General features: G+C 47.9%; 1 protein-coding gene across 4 annotated transcripts in view; it reads right to left on the reverse strand.

Moving 5' to 3' along the window:
• MICAL3 (microtubule associated monooxygenase, calponin and LIM domain containing 3) overlaps positions 1-8,461 on the reverse strand; it is a 261,805-nt gene extending 253,344 nt beyond the window's left edge. For 2 of the 4 annotated variants that reach the window (XM_042849363.2, XM_065583210.1), the window contains exon 1: positions 8,119-8,461. The gene's annotated coding sequence lies outside the window, so the exon portion shown is untranslated. The remainder of the gene's footprint in view (positions 1-8,118) is intronic. The other 2 variants (XM_065583151.1, XM_065583212.1) reach the window with 2 other exon arrangements.
• Positions 8,462-11,936: the final 3,475 nt, after the last annotated feature.

Consider the following 11,936-nt stretch of genomic DNA (forward strand, 5'->3'; position numbering starts at 1 on the left):
CATATGGGAGATCATCAAACAACTTCAACCCATACTCAATGGAAACCCCATTCTGAAAGAAATCTTCCCAGAACCTCTTTTTTTGGCCTTCGTACAACCTGCCAACCTCTCCAAGCAGATTATCAGAAGCAAGCGCCTCACAGACCAGGTCACACCAACTCAAAGCAGCACCAGACCCTGCCAAAAGTACAGATGCAAAACCTGCAGACATATCTCCACTGCAGTGATCAACACCTTCCCCACCACAATACACCTTTTAAGATCCATGGCTCCTACACATGCCTATCACTACCACAGATGCTGGAACTAAGGGTGCGGGGGATGCTCCAGCACCCCCTGGGTTGAAGTGATTTCTGTTAGAGACAGGGTTTACATTTTGGTTCAATGGCTTTCAGCACCCCCACTATACAAATTGTTCCAACACTCCTGATCACAACATGCGGTGTACCTCACCCAGTGCACTAAATGCCTCATTATCTATGTGGGTGAAACCAAAACAATCACAGAAGAGCTCAGTGTAGCTCGAAAGCTTGTCTCTTTCACCAACAGAAGTTGGTCCAACAAAAGATATTACCTCACCCACCTTGTCTTTCTAATATGCGAAATGATTTGATAGGCACAATCTGAACTCCTATGCAATGATGCTTGAGTCTCCCATAAAATATGAGGCTGAAGCCACCAACTATTTGGCATCTTCATTGATCAGGCACGCTATTCATTACCTAATCATTTTAATAGCTATAATCTTTATAAATTATGCTACAGTATTTAATCCCTGCTTCCATTCTCCCCCTCAAAACACCGCCCCCCTCACACACTAAAGAAACTACAGATCTGAGAGTATTGGGCTGAAGCAGAGTAGCAAATAAATTGCTAGTCATGCTCTATTAAAAGAGCACCACTATCAAGTTATTTGAAATTAATTTGGAGTCAAGGTTTGAAAAAAAAATCTTCATATCCACTCACCAAAGAAAAGAAGAAAACTTTTCTGGCAAATTGGGGGAAGACAAAACAGGCCATCAGTTCCTCTAAAATTTAACTTTTCATTTTAAAAAAATGATGTTCCTAACCCTTCTCGCTAGGACAGTAAACTTCCAAATAAACTAATGAAGTGTGGTCTTCTAGAGTCTACATGGAGACAGAGATTGTAGCTTTCCCAAGCAGCCGCAGTCAGGAACAAGGTTTCAGAGTAGCAGCCGTGTTAGTCTGTATCCGCAAAAAGAACAGGAGTACTTGTGGCACCTTAGAGACTAACAAATTTATTAGAGCATAAGCTTTCATGGACTACAGCCCACTTCTTCGGATGCTTATGCTCTAATAAATTTGTTAGTCTCTAAGGTGCCACAAGTACTCCTGTTCTTTTAGTCAGGAACAAGTTACTCATCAGTTTCACTGCCTCTACTCAGAATTGCAGGCAACTGAGAAACTGATAAGAAACATGCCAATTTCACACTGCTGTTGCAGAAAGTCAGGAGTAACAACAGAGACTGGAACTAGAGCAGTTTACAACAAAAACTGGAGTGGACAACAAAAACAATGGCTGTGGGGGAAGGCAAAATATTCCTTCCTGTCCAGAATAATGGGGGAGAGGTAGAATAGTCCAGATGGTTTGACTTGATAGTTCATTGCTTTTTATGTTTGATTTGGATATGCTGGTATACTTTTATTATTGCTAGAGCAGCCAAAGACATAGGATAGGTGCTTTTAACAAATCAAAATAAATATACAAGGGGAGTGAATCATGTTCAGGTGATGAAGCCACTTCATTAACAGCAAAAATAGCATCAACACCAGAAAAGGAAGTTAGTACATGGATTACATAGAAATTAGAAAGCATTGCCCTTTTCTCCCCAATAGAATTAGAAAGACTGGTTTAGAAGCAAAGATTAATGTAACTAAACCATTATGTCTTGGAAAACACTAGGGAGGAAGTAACGAAAGGTCAGCAAGTCATCTAGAGTTTTGGACTCTGTAATCTAATAAAATTGTACAAAGTTTGGCATGAGCCTGCAAAGACTAATTGTTTCCCCCACCCCCTTTTTGTTTTTTTGGGAACTGCTTTTATCTCTTTCTTTAACTGGACATATGACAGGTTTTAAACCCCTGCTACTGGTAATGACTGTCTGGAAATAACCAGCAATGGTCTGGATTCTTAAACAAGCCTGAAACTTTTCTTCATACTCTTACTTACTCATGGTGGATTTCTCTTTAGGAAAGAGCTCGAGGCCTGATTGAGAGCAGCTAGTGAGGACCTCACTACTTCAACAGTATAGTTAGGATATTAAAATCTAGTAAAATCTCGGGGGGGGGGGGGCAGGTAGTCTGCTTTGCCCTTTTATTGGGCTTGACAAGTGACATAACTAGAGGAAAAGCTCCACCTGTGTTCCATTCAGGCTTCACTTTAGTTAGAGAGGGAGCAATAAAAAAGACTTAGAAAATAGACAAGGTTGATTTATATTGAAGGGATTAGTTGATCCTGGGAATTTAGGGCTAGTCACATGAAAATATTGTCTATGTTGTTTTGTATGGGGGTTCAAGTGCTGTGGGTATGTTTGCTGTTGCTAATTGATTTGTGGATTCATCAGCAAAGTGCTTTTCATTAAAGCATTGTGTTTAGCCACGTTATGTCTTCCTCCCCCACAAGCCAGGACATCTGCAAAACATTTTAGATTATAAGCTCCTTAGGACAGAGACCATTTCTTCCTACACATTTATTAAGTGCTCGACCTGCAAGTACTGATCATGCTGAGCCACCTCACTGACTTCAGTACTGGGTTCTGTGCGAGTGCAGAAGGTCTACCCACGCAGAGCCCATTGAAGGATCGGAACCACTGTTAGCATTACACAGATATGAATAATATCTACTACCACAGTGAGACAAATATTTGAAACTTGTAGAAGCCCAAGAAGGGAGAGGAGCTGTTTAGGATGTTCCAAGGGATTGTAGTTAGAAGTAAGGGGATACATATGAGTAAAAAGAACTTTCAGCTGACTCAGAAAAATCTCCTGAGGGTGAGGTCTTTTTGCTGGCATAATCTCTCAAAGGAAGTGGTGGAAGCTCCATTGCTTGACAAATAGACAAAACAGAATATAGTGTAAGGAATCATCTTGCTCTGGTTCCTGTGGGGTGGGCAAATGAACGAATAATTCATTTCTGATTTCTATTATTCTACTGTAGTAGACCAATACCCACATGCCAACATTCACACAGACACATCTTTATGCAATTTGCACAGTGAGGGGGTGTATTCTGTCCCTCATTGTGTGGGGAATTTACACATGTGACTCCCATTAGCATTAACAGAAGCTATGTGCATAAATTTTCCTTTTGTGGCTGGATTGTGTAGATCTGTTAGTATCTGGCTTTCCCGATGGATTGGAACCTGTATGTTTCCAAATAATCTGTATAGGCTGTGATACTTTCAACTCTTTTTTGTGTGAATGTATTATTCTATTGTCCTTCAGCTGTGATATCTAAGCATGCTTTCAGAATCTTCTGTCACCCTAAATCCTTGCCAGCAGCACAACACAACGACAGTCCTAATGAGATTACAGCTACAGATGCCCCACTGCTGCCATCTGGCCAAGGAACAGAACAAATGCCAATTTCAGCTGGAGGGTGAGCAGGAAACCCTTTAGCTGTCATCCAAGCAGACTGCAGCATGATTGGGATTCCAAGACCATCATAGTGAACTAGCTCTCTTTAGTTTCTTTTCCTTTTTAAATGAAGCAGTGTGTCCTTCTTGCAGAATGCTAGATTCTATTAATTTTACAGGAAAAAAAATAAAATTTAAGATGTTCTACAACAACAGGGATCTTTACAGATCCCTAAATTTTATTTACACTGGATATGTCTTCCCTGACTCCATATACACGTGTATGTGACAATCAGTGTGCTCTTCTGGAGAAGCATGGATCTATTTCTGCATAACTAGGGCTACCATACGTCCGGACTTCCCCGGACATGTCCGGCTTTTCGTTCTTTAAATAGCCATCTGGGGGGGATTTCTAAAAATCTAAAGATGTCCAGGATTTCCCCCCGGTCGGCTATTTATAGACCGAAAAGCGGCGGCCAAGCACCACTCGGTAGTCAAAGCCCTTTCCCGGCTCCCCCCATTCCCTGCAGCCTTAGCACAGCGCCTGGCCCCACAGCTGTCCACCCCTCCCCCAGCTCCCTTCCCCCTCCTCCGCTCCCCTGAATGCTCCACCCCGCTGCTCCTCCCGCTCCCCTGCTTCCCACGAATCAGATGTTTGCGGGAAGTCTGAAAACAAGCAGGGGCAGGCAGGCAGCAGCAGGTAAGCTGGGGTGGGGGGGACGCGAGGAGGAGGGCTCCGGGGAGGCGCGGCGTGGCCCAGTCCGGCCCCGGCCATGCGGCTACAGCCCGGCTCGGCCCGGGCCCCGGGGCACTGGTCCAGGTTCCAGCCGAGCGCGCCGGCCCGGCCCCGGCCAAGCGGCGCAGGCCGAGCACCCCCGGCCCCGGCCCCGGCCCCAGCCCCAGCCCCAGCGGCTCCGGCCTCAATGGCTCCGGCCCGGCTCGGCTCGGGCCCCGGGGCACCGTCCCTGGTTCTGGCCGAACGTGCTGGCCCAGCCCCGGCCGAGCAGCGCTGGCCGAGTACCCCCAGCCCCAGCAGCTCCGGCCTGGCTCGGCTCGGGCCCCGGGGCACCAGCCCCGGTTCCGGCCGAGCGTGTCGGCCCCGGCCCCAGCGGCTCCAGCCCGGCTTGGGCCCCAGGGCGGCGGCCCCGGTTCCAGCCGAGTGCACCAGCCCACCCCCAGCCGAACACCTCCGACCCGGCCCCAAGCCCCGCGACCCCGGCCGAAGCTCCGGCCAGAGCGCAGCCCGATACCTGGGCTTTTGCTAAAGCCGGCCCTGGTCAGGGGACAGGGATTGGGAGTTGGATGGGTCAGGAGTTCAGGGGGGCTGTTAGGGGGGCAGGGGTGTGGAGAGGGGTTGGGACAGTCAGGGACAGGGAGGGCTAGGTGGGTCGGAGGTTCTGGGGGGGCTGTCAGGGGCCAGGGGTGTGGAGAAGGGTCGAGGCAGGCAGGGAGCAGAGGGGGTTGGATGGGTCAGGTGTTCTGGGGGTCCTGTCAGGGGGCGGGGAGTGGTTGGATAGGGCGTGGGAGTCCCGGGGGTCAGTCTGGGGGAGGGGGTGTGGAGAGTGGTCAAGGCAGGCAGGGCGCAGAGGGGGTTGGATGGGTTGGGAGTTCTGGGGGTCCTGTCAGGGGGTGGGGAGCAGTTGGATAGGACATGGGAGTCCCGGGGGTCTGTCTGGGGGCGGGGGTGTGAATATGGGGTGGGGGTGTGGATAAGGATCAGGGCAGTCAGGGGACAGGTAGGGTCCTAGGGGGCAGTTAGGGTGGGGGGTTCTCAGGAGGGGGCAGTCAGGGGACAAGGAGCAGGGGGGTTGGGGGTTCTGAGGGGGGCAGTCAGGGGGTGGGAAGTGGGAGGGAGTGGATGGGGGTGGGGCAGGGCAGGGGCGGGGCTAGAGTGGGGCTCCTCACCCCCCCCCCACCCAGTGTCCTCTTTTTTGATTGTGAAAATATGGTAACCCTAGTATAACAGTCTTTCCACTGGAAAAGGACACAACTTTCGAGTTACTTGTAACCTTACTTATGGGGTTACTGGCCTAGTGGGTGGGGGGAAGTGGTAGACCTCCTATTTCTTGATTTTAGTAATGCTTTTGACACAGTCCCACATGACATTCTCATAAGCAAACTACAGAAATATGGTCTAGATGAAATTACTATCAGGGGGTACAAAATTGGTTGAAAGACTGTACTCTAAGAGTAATTACCAATGTTTTTCTGTCAAACTGGGAAGGGGTATCTACTGGGGCATCACAGGGGTCAGTTCTGGGGAATGCTACTCTGCAATATTTTCATTAAAGACTTGGATAATGGAGTGGGGAATACGCTTATCAAATTTGCAAATGACCCCAAACTGGGAGGGGTTCCAAGCACTTTGGGGGACAGGATTAGAATTCAAATTAACCTTGACAAATTGGAAAATTGGTCTGAAATCAAAAAAGATGAAATTCAATAAAGACAGGGGCAAAGTACTTCACTTAGGCCAAGTCTACCCTACAGATGTATATCACTATAACTATATCACTAAGGGGCATGGGTGGCAGATACAATAGGCTGGAGAAGGCTGTGGCTCCCAAACAGCCCCGCATGGCCCCACCCACGCTCCGCCCCAAGGCCCCCTCCTGCCTGTCCTTGGCCCCAGCCCAGGCAGGCTGCTCCTCTCTTTTGGGGAGCCTGCTGGGGTGAAAGCAACTGGGACTTGGGGTGGCTCATAGCTTGGGCTGCCCAGAGCTGGGCCAGGGGCCTGGCACTGGTGCTGCACCATTCAGCATTCCAGGGCTGTGCCACGCGCCACCTGCCCAGTGCTCTGGAGACGGGGGGGGCTCCAGGCTTCAGCAGGGGAATGGGGACAGGAGTGGTAGGGCCTCAGGTGGAAAGGGTGGGCCATGCCGGGGGCTAGCCTCCCCAAGCCTGTGGTTCACCCACCGCCCTGAGCGACATAGTTATACCGACCTAACCCTCCATGTAGACAGCGCTGTGTTGACGGGATAGCTTCTCCTGCCAACATAGCTACTGCCGCTCATGGAGGTGGATTAACTACGCCGACGGGAGAAGTTCTGGTACAGCTGCGCTGTTGTAGTGTTGTGCATGAAAACAAGCCCTTAGGAAGGAAAAAAATCAAATAAATTATTCAAAATGGAGAATAACTGCCTAGATAGTAGTACTGCAGAAAAGGATTGAGGGTTGTAGTGGATCGCAAATTAACAGGAGTGTTGTATGTAAGACATGGGAGGTAACTGTCCTGCTCTACTCCACACTGGTGCGGCCTCAGCTGGAGTACTGTGTCCAGTTCTGGGAGCCCCATTTTAGGAAAAATGTGGACAAATTGGACAGAGTCCAGAGGAGAGCAACAGAAATGATAAAATGTTTAGAAAACATTTGACCTATGAGGAGAGGTTTAAAAAAATGGGAATGTTTAGTCCAGGGGTTCTCAAACTGGGGGTTGTGACCCCTCAGGGGGTCATGAGGTTATTACATGGGGGGTCGCGAGCTGTCAGCCTCCACCATCAAACCACACTTTGCCTCCAACATTTATAATAGTGTTAAATTAAAAACACATTTTTTATATTTATAAGGGGTTCACACTCAGAGTCTTGCTGTGTGAAAGGGGTCACCAATGCAAAAGTTTGAGAACCACTGGTTTAGTCTGAGAAAAGAAGACTAAGGTGGGACCTGATAACAGTCTTTAAATATACTGAGGGCTGTTATAAAGAGGACAGTGATCAATTGTTTCCCATGCCCATGAAGGTAGGCCAAGAAGTAATTGACTTAATTTGCAGCAAGGGAGATTTAGATTAGATATTACGGAAATCGTTTTAACTGTAAGGACAGTTAAGCAATGGAATAGACTTCCAAGGGAATTCCTGTCACTGGAGGCTTTTAAGAACAGGTTGGATGAACCTGTCCATGATGATCATCCTGTCAGGGACGGTCTAAGTTTACTTGTTCTTGGCTCAGCATAGGGGGCTGGATATATGATGACCTCTTGAGGTCTCTTCTAGTCCTACATTTCTATGATTCTATGATCATGCTACTGCAGACCAATAGCAATCCTTTCTGCTTTATTCCAGTCAACAGCTGGTGTATTTGTTGCATAAATTCTTTGATCTCAAGAGACCCAAACAAATACATTTATATAACAGAGGCTGGAAGCATGACTCCAGACACTCCAGTTTTTGGAGTCTACTGCACTCATTGGTTGGCAGTATAAATGCTGGCACTAGCGCACTGCTGTTTGGATCTTGCAGCTCCAAGTGCAAATCCCAGCACTGATCTGCTTGTGTGCACATCTCAGATGTAGGAAGTATGAACCCTGGTACTGGCGTGTGGATCCTGCAGGATTCAGTAGCTAGGAATGTAAACCTGGTAATAATGCCATGTGGATTTTATGTGAAGCAAATTAAAAGAGCTAGATAACAAAGGAAATTGTTTCCCCTGAAAAAGAAGAAAACCCATAATCTTGCCGTTAATAACAGACAATAAACCCCCTTTTCCTCTGACACTGTAAAATGCAATCTGGATCAATACTCACAGAGCAGGACTGTAATAGATGCTTCCTTCTCACGAATTAAATTCCTCCCTGACAGGTAGAGTGCTCACAATTCAGTAGCCTCTCATCTCCAAATGAAGGCCCTCACCCCACTCCTCTGCTCAAACTCCGATTCTGCACAGGCTCATCTTTAGACACTCTGCACAACCCGTTTCGTTCTATAGCAGTGGGCACAGGATCGTTAAAACAACTGGAATCTGGGGTGCTCATCTCCTTGTATAAGCCCTTCCCAGAGCATCTCAGCTGGGTCTTGCAGAGACGGTGTGATGATGTCCTGGATGCCGTTCGTCATTGTTGTCCTGGCAACAGAGATGTGGTCTCTTGTGGTATGGTAACACAGAGGTAACGACAGGACAGAAAATACTGCAGACCCCTCTTCTGAAGCATCCTCAGAACCTCCCCCATGTACAATCTGTACAATGCTTTTTTTTTTTTTTTTTGCTTTAGTTACTCAATTTGCCATGCTCTAGCATGTCCCTGTAAGTCCTGTTTCTATGGTCTGACAAACCTGACATATCCCTGAGAGAGCTGGTCATTTCCTTTGGGAAACAATGCTGCCATCTGACAACAGAGAAACCTTGCTTTGGAAAACATCTGAGCATCAACACAAGCTCACAAGTATCTGAAGAGGTGTTAGCAGGAAGGATAAGATGCAGCTTTGTTTCCCTGAGCAAGGGAGGAGCAGATGAATTAACATTTGTGACAGTAAAAGAGAATACAAGAGCCAGAGTATTTTCCTGGTGCCTCTGCCAGTGATACAGAGAGAGGAACAGGCTAAGGCTGTCTCTACAGATACAGGGAATCTATAACCCACGTTAGCCAGAGTCTCTTTTCCGCTGCCCTCTAAATTGAATAATCTTGAAAGTACCCTTTCAATATCTTAAACAAGATATATTTTTCCTACTTGCTCTAAAAATGTCATTTACAGAAGGGTCACAAATACAATATTACTACTTATTTTAATGTCACTGTTCACAGTGCCCCCTGCTGGCAGAGGCTGAGACAGCAGCTGCTTTGAGCTAGGGCAATACAGTAACTCCTCACTTAACATTGTAGTTATGTTCCTGAAAAATGTGACTTTAAGCGAAACAATGTTAAGCGAATCCAATTTCCCCATAAGAATTAATGTAAACGAGGGGGTTAGGTTCCAGGGAAATTTTGTTCATCAGACAAAAGAATATATATATATATATATATATATATATATATATATACACACATACACACACACACACACACAGTATAAGTTTTAAACAAACAATTTAATTCTGGTACACAGTAATGATGATTGTGAAGCTCGGTTGAGTTGGAGGAGTCCGAAGGTGGGATATTTCCCAAGGAATGCCTTACTGCTAAATGATCAACTAGCAATTGGCTGAGCCCTCAAGGGTTAACTCACACTCTACAAGGCAGCAGGAACGGAGGGAGGGGAGACAGCACTGCAGACAGAGACACACACAGTGTGTGTGTGTGTGTGTGAGAGATGCGCATTTCCCTTTTAAGTACACTGCCTTATTAATTAAATCAGCTTGCTGAGACCACAGCTGCTGCCAACAAGCTCCCTCTGTCCTGAACCCTGTCTTGTGTCCCCCCTGCTCTATGGAAGATGGGGTAAGTGGTGTGCAGGAGCATGGGGGAGGGGGACACCCTGAAATTAGCCCCCGTCTTCCTCCCCTCCCCCCTGCACAGCAAGCAGGAGTCTAAGGGAGCAGCTCCAAGGCAGAGGGCAGGAGCAGAACATGGCAGTGGGGGGAGGGACAGCTGCAATTGCTAGCCTACTGGGCAGCTGCTGCACAGGGAACTTAGGGGAGCAGGGAGCTGATAGGGGGGCTGCCGGTCCACCCTGGTTCCAAGCCCCCACCAGCTAGCTGCAATGGGCTGCTCTTCCTGCAAGCAGTGGACAAAGCAGGCGGCTGCCAAACGACGTTAGAAGCAGGGCCGTAGCAACAAAGAACGTGGCCCACTCCGAACGGTGGCCCCCTCCGAACATATGTCCGGGCGGGGCCCCTTACAATGCAGAAACTGGAATGCTGTATTTATTTTGCCACTTTTAGGGGCCCCCTTCCTTGCGGGGCCCCCTCCGGTCAAAGGGTACGGAGGGCGCTCACTACGCCTCTGGTTAGAAGGGAGCATTGCAAAACTTTAAACAAGCATGTTCCCTAATTGATCAGCAACGTAAAAACAAAACAACGTTAACTGGGACGACTTTAAGTGAGGAGTATCAGAGGGGTAGCCGTGTTAGTCTGGATCTGTAAAAAGCAACAGAGAGTCCTGTGGCACCTTTAAGACTAACAGATGTGTTGGAGGAGTTACTGTCGTTTCTAAAATCATGCTCTACCGCATCTCCTGTTGGGAAAAATTAGGACTGCAGGAGCTGGCATTGTTTTCTGGACAATAAACAAACTTGAATACCAAACAGGATTTTGCAGTCTTGACTGGATTCTGGAAAGCAAACCGCGGATAGTGAATCAATACCATTTGTTTGCAAGTCAGACTATTTCTTTCATCTCAGTATTTTATTAAAACTCTATTACTATCTATGTTACTTTCCTTGTTATTCTTTCCTAATGCCAACTGCTTCTTCTAGTGGACTAGATTTCCTCTCTCAGGACAGTGGTAACAAACACAACTCTGTATGTGCCTACGTGGGAGGAGAAGAGAAAAAAAATCTGTTTTACTTTGACAAAGCTCATTCCCCTCACTTTTGTGTCAGATTGTGTGAGCTCACTGTCTTTCTCCAGCAGCAGCCAGTCAGCAACTCCTTGTTGGCTGGGGACAAGCTTCAGGTTTCCAAATTATCACAATTGGAGAGTCTGTCATGACAAAGGGCTCAGTGGCCTTTACGGGGGGGAAGACTTACTCAGAACAATATTGCTGACCCCAAGGATTCAAAAGTCATGAGTCAAGCCCCACAAAATCATGAGCTTGGCTTAAAAATCATTAGATTTTAAAAAGTGACAAAGTTTGGGTCTTTTTATTTGCCTGGTTTTTGAGCTTGTAGGGTTCCTGTTTTCCAGCTTTTCTCCAAAACCACAAGGGCTAGAAATGTAACGTTTTTAAAATGAAAGTTGAGATTCTCATGTAATTTCATGATTCTGGAACCTGGAACTTCAAGATAAACACCAAATACTGAAAATCTTGTGACAAAATTGCTAGAGTTGGTAATGCTGGGTTATTTACCACTGCAAAGCAAGTAAATTCTTCCAGGGCTGGTTCTTGTAAACCTGAGGCCCCCTATGCCATTTGATGGCTTCCCCACCACTCCTCCAGATGGCCTCTTTGAAATGAATTGGTGATCTCCATCATAGGCGCTGACTTCCCCTCTTTCCCCTGGGTGCTCGACCCCTCCTCTATCCCCGGCCCTGCCTCCACTCCACCCCTTCCATGAGGCCCTGCCCCTTCCCCACTTCCCCGCCCTCATTCCAATCCCTTCACCAAAGTCCCCGACCCAACTCCGCCCTCTCCCTGCCCCTATTCCAACCCCTTCCCCAAATCCCCGCCCCGACTTCGCCTCTTCCCCTGAGTGCACCACGTTCCTGCTCCTCACCCCCTCCCGGAGCTTGCTAAGTGCCACCAAACAGCTGTTTGGCGGCAGCCAGGTGGGAAACGCTGGGAAGTAGGCGGAGGAGCAGGGACACGGCACACTCGGGGGGGGGGGGAGAAGGAGGTGGGGTGAGGGGAGCTTGGCTGCCGGTGGGTGCAGAGCACCCATTGATTTTTCCCCATGGGTGCTCCAGCCCTGGAGCACCCACAGAGTCAGTGCCTATGGTCTCCATTCAGTTCCTACTAGGTATGCGCCA

The sequence above is a fragment of the Chrysemys picta genome, chromosome 1, assembly GCF_011386835.1.
Source record: "Chrysemys picta bellii isolate R12L10 chromosome 1, ASM1138683v2, whole genome shotgun sequence".
Lineage (NCBI taxonomy): Eukaryota > Metazoa > Chordata > Testudines > Emydidae > Chrysemys > Chrysemys picta.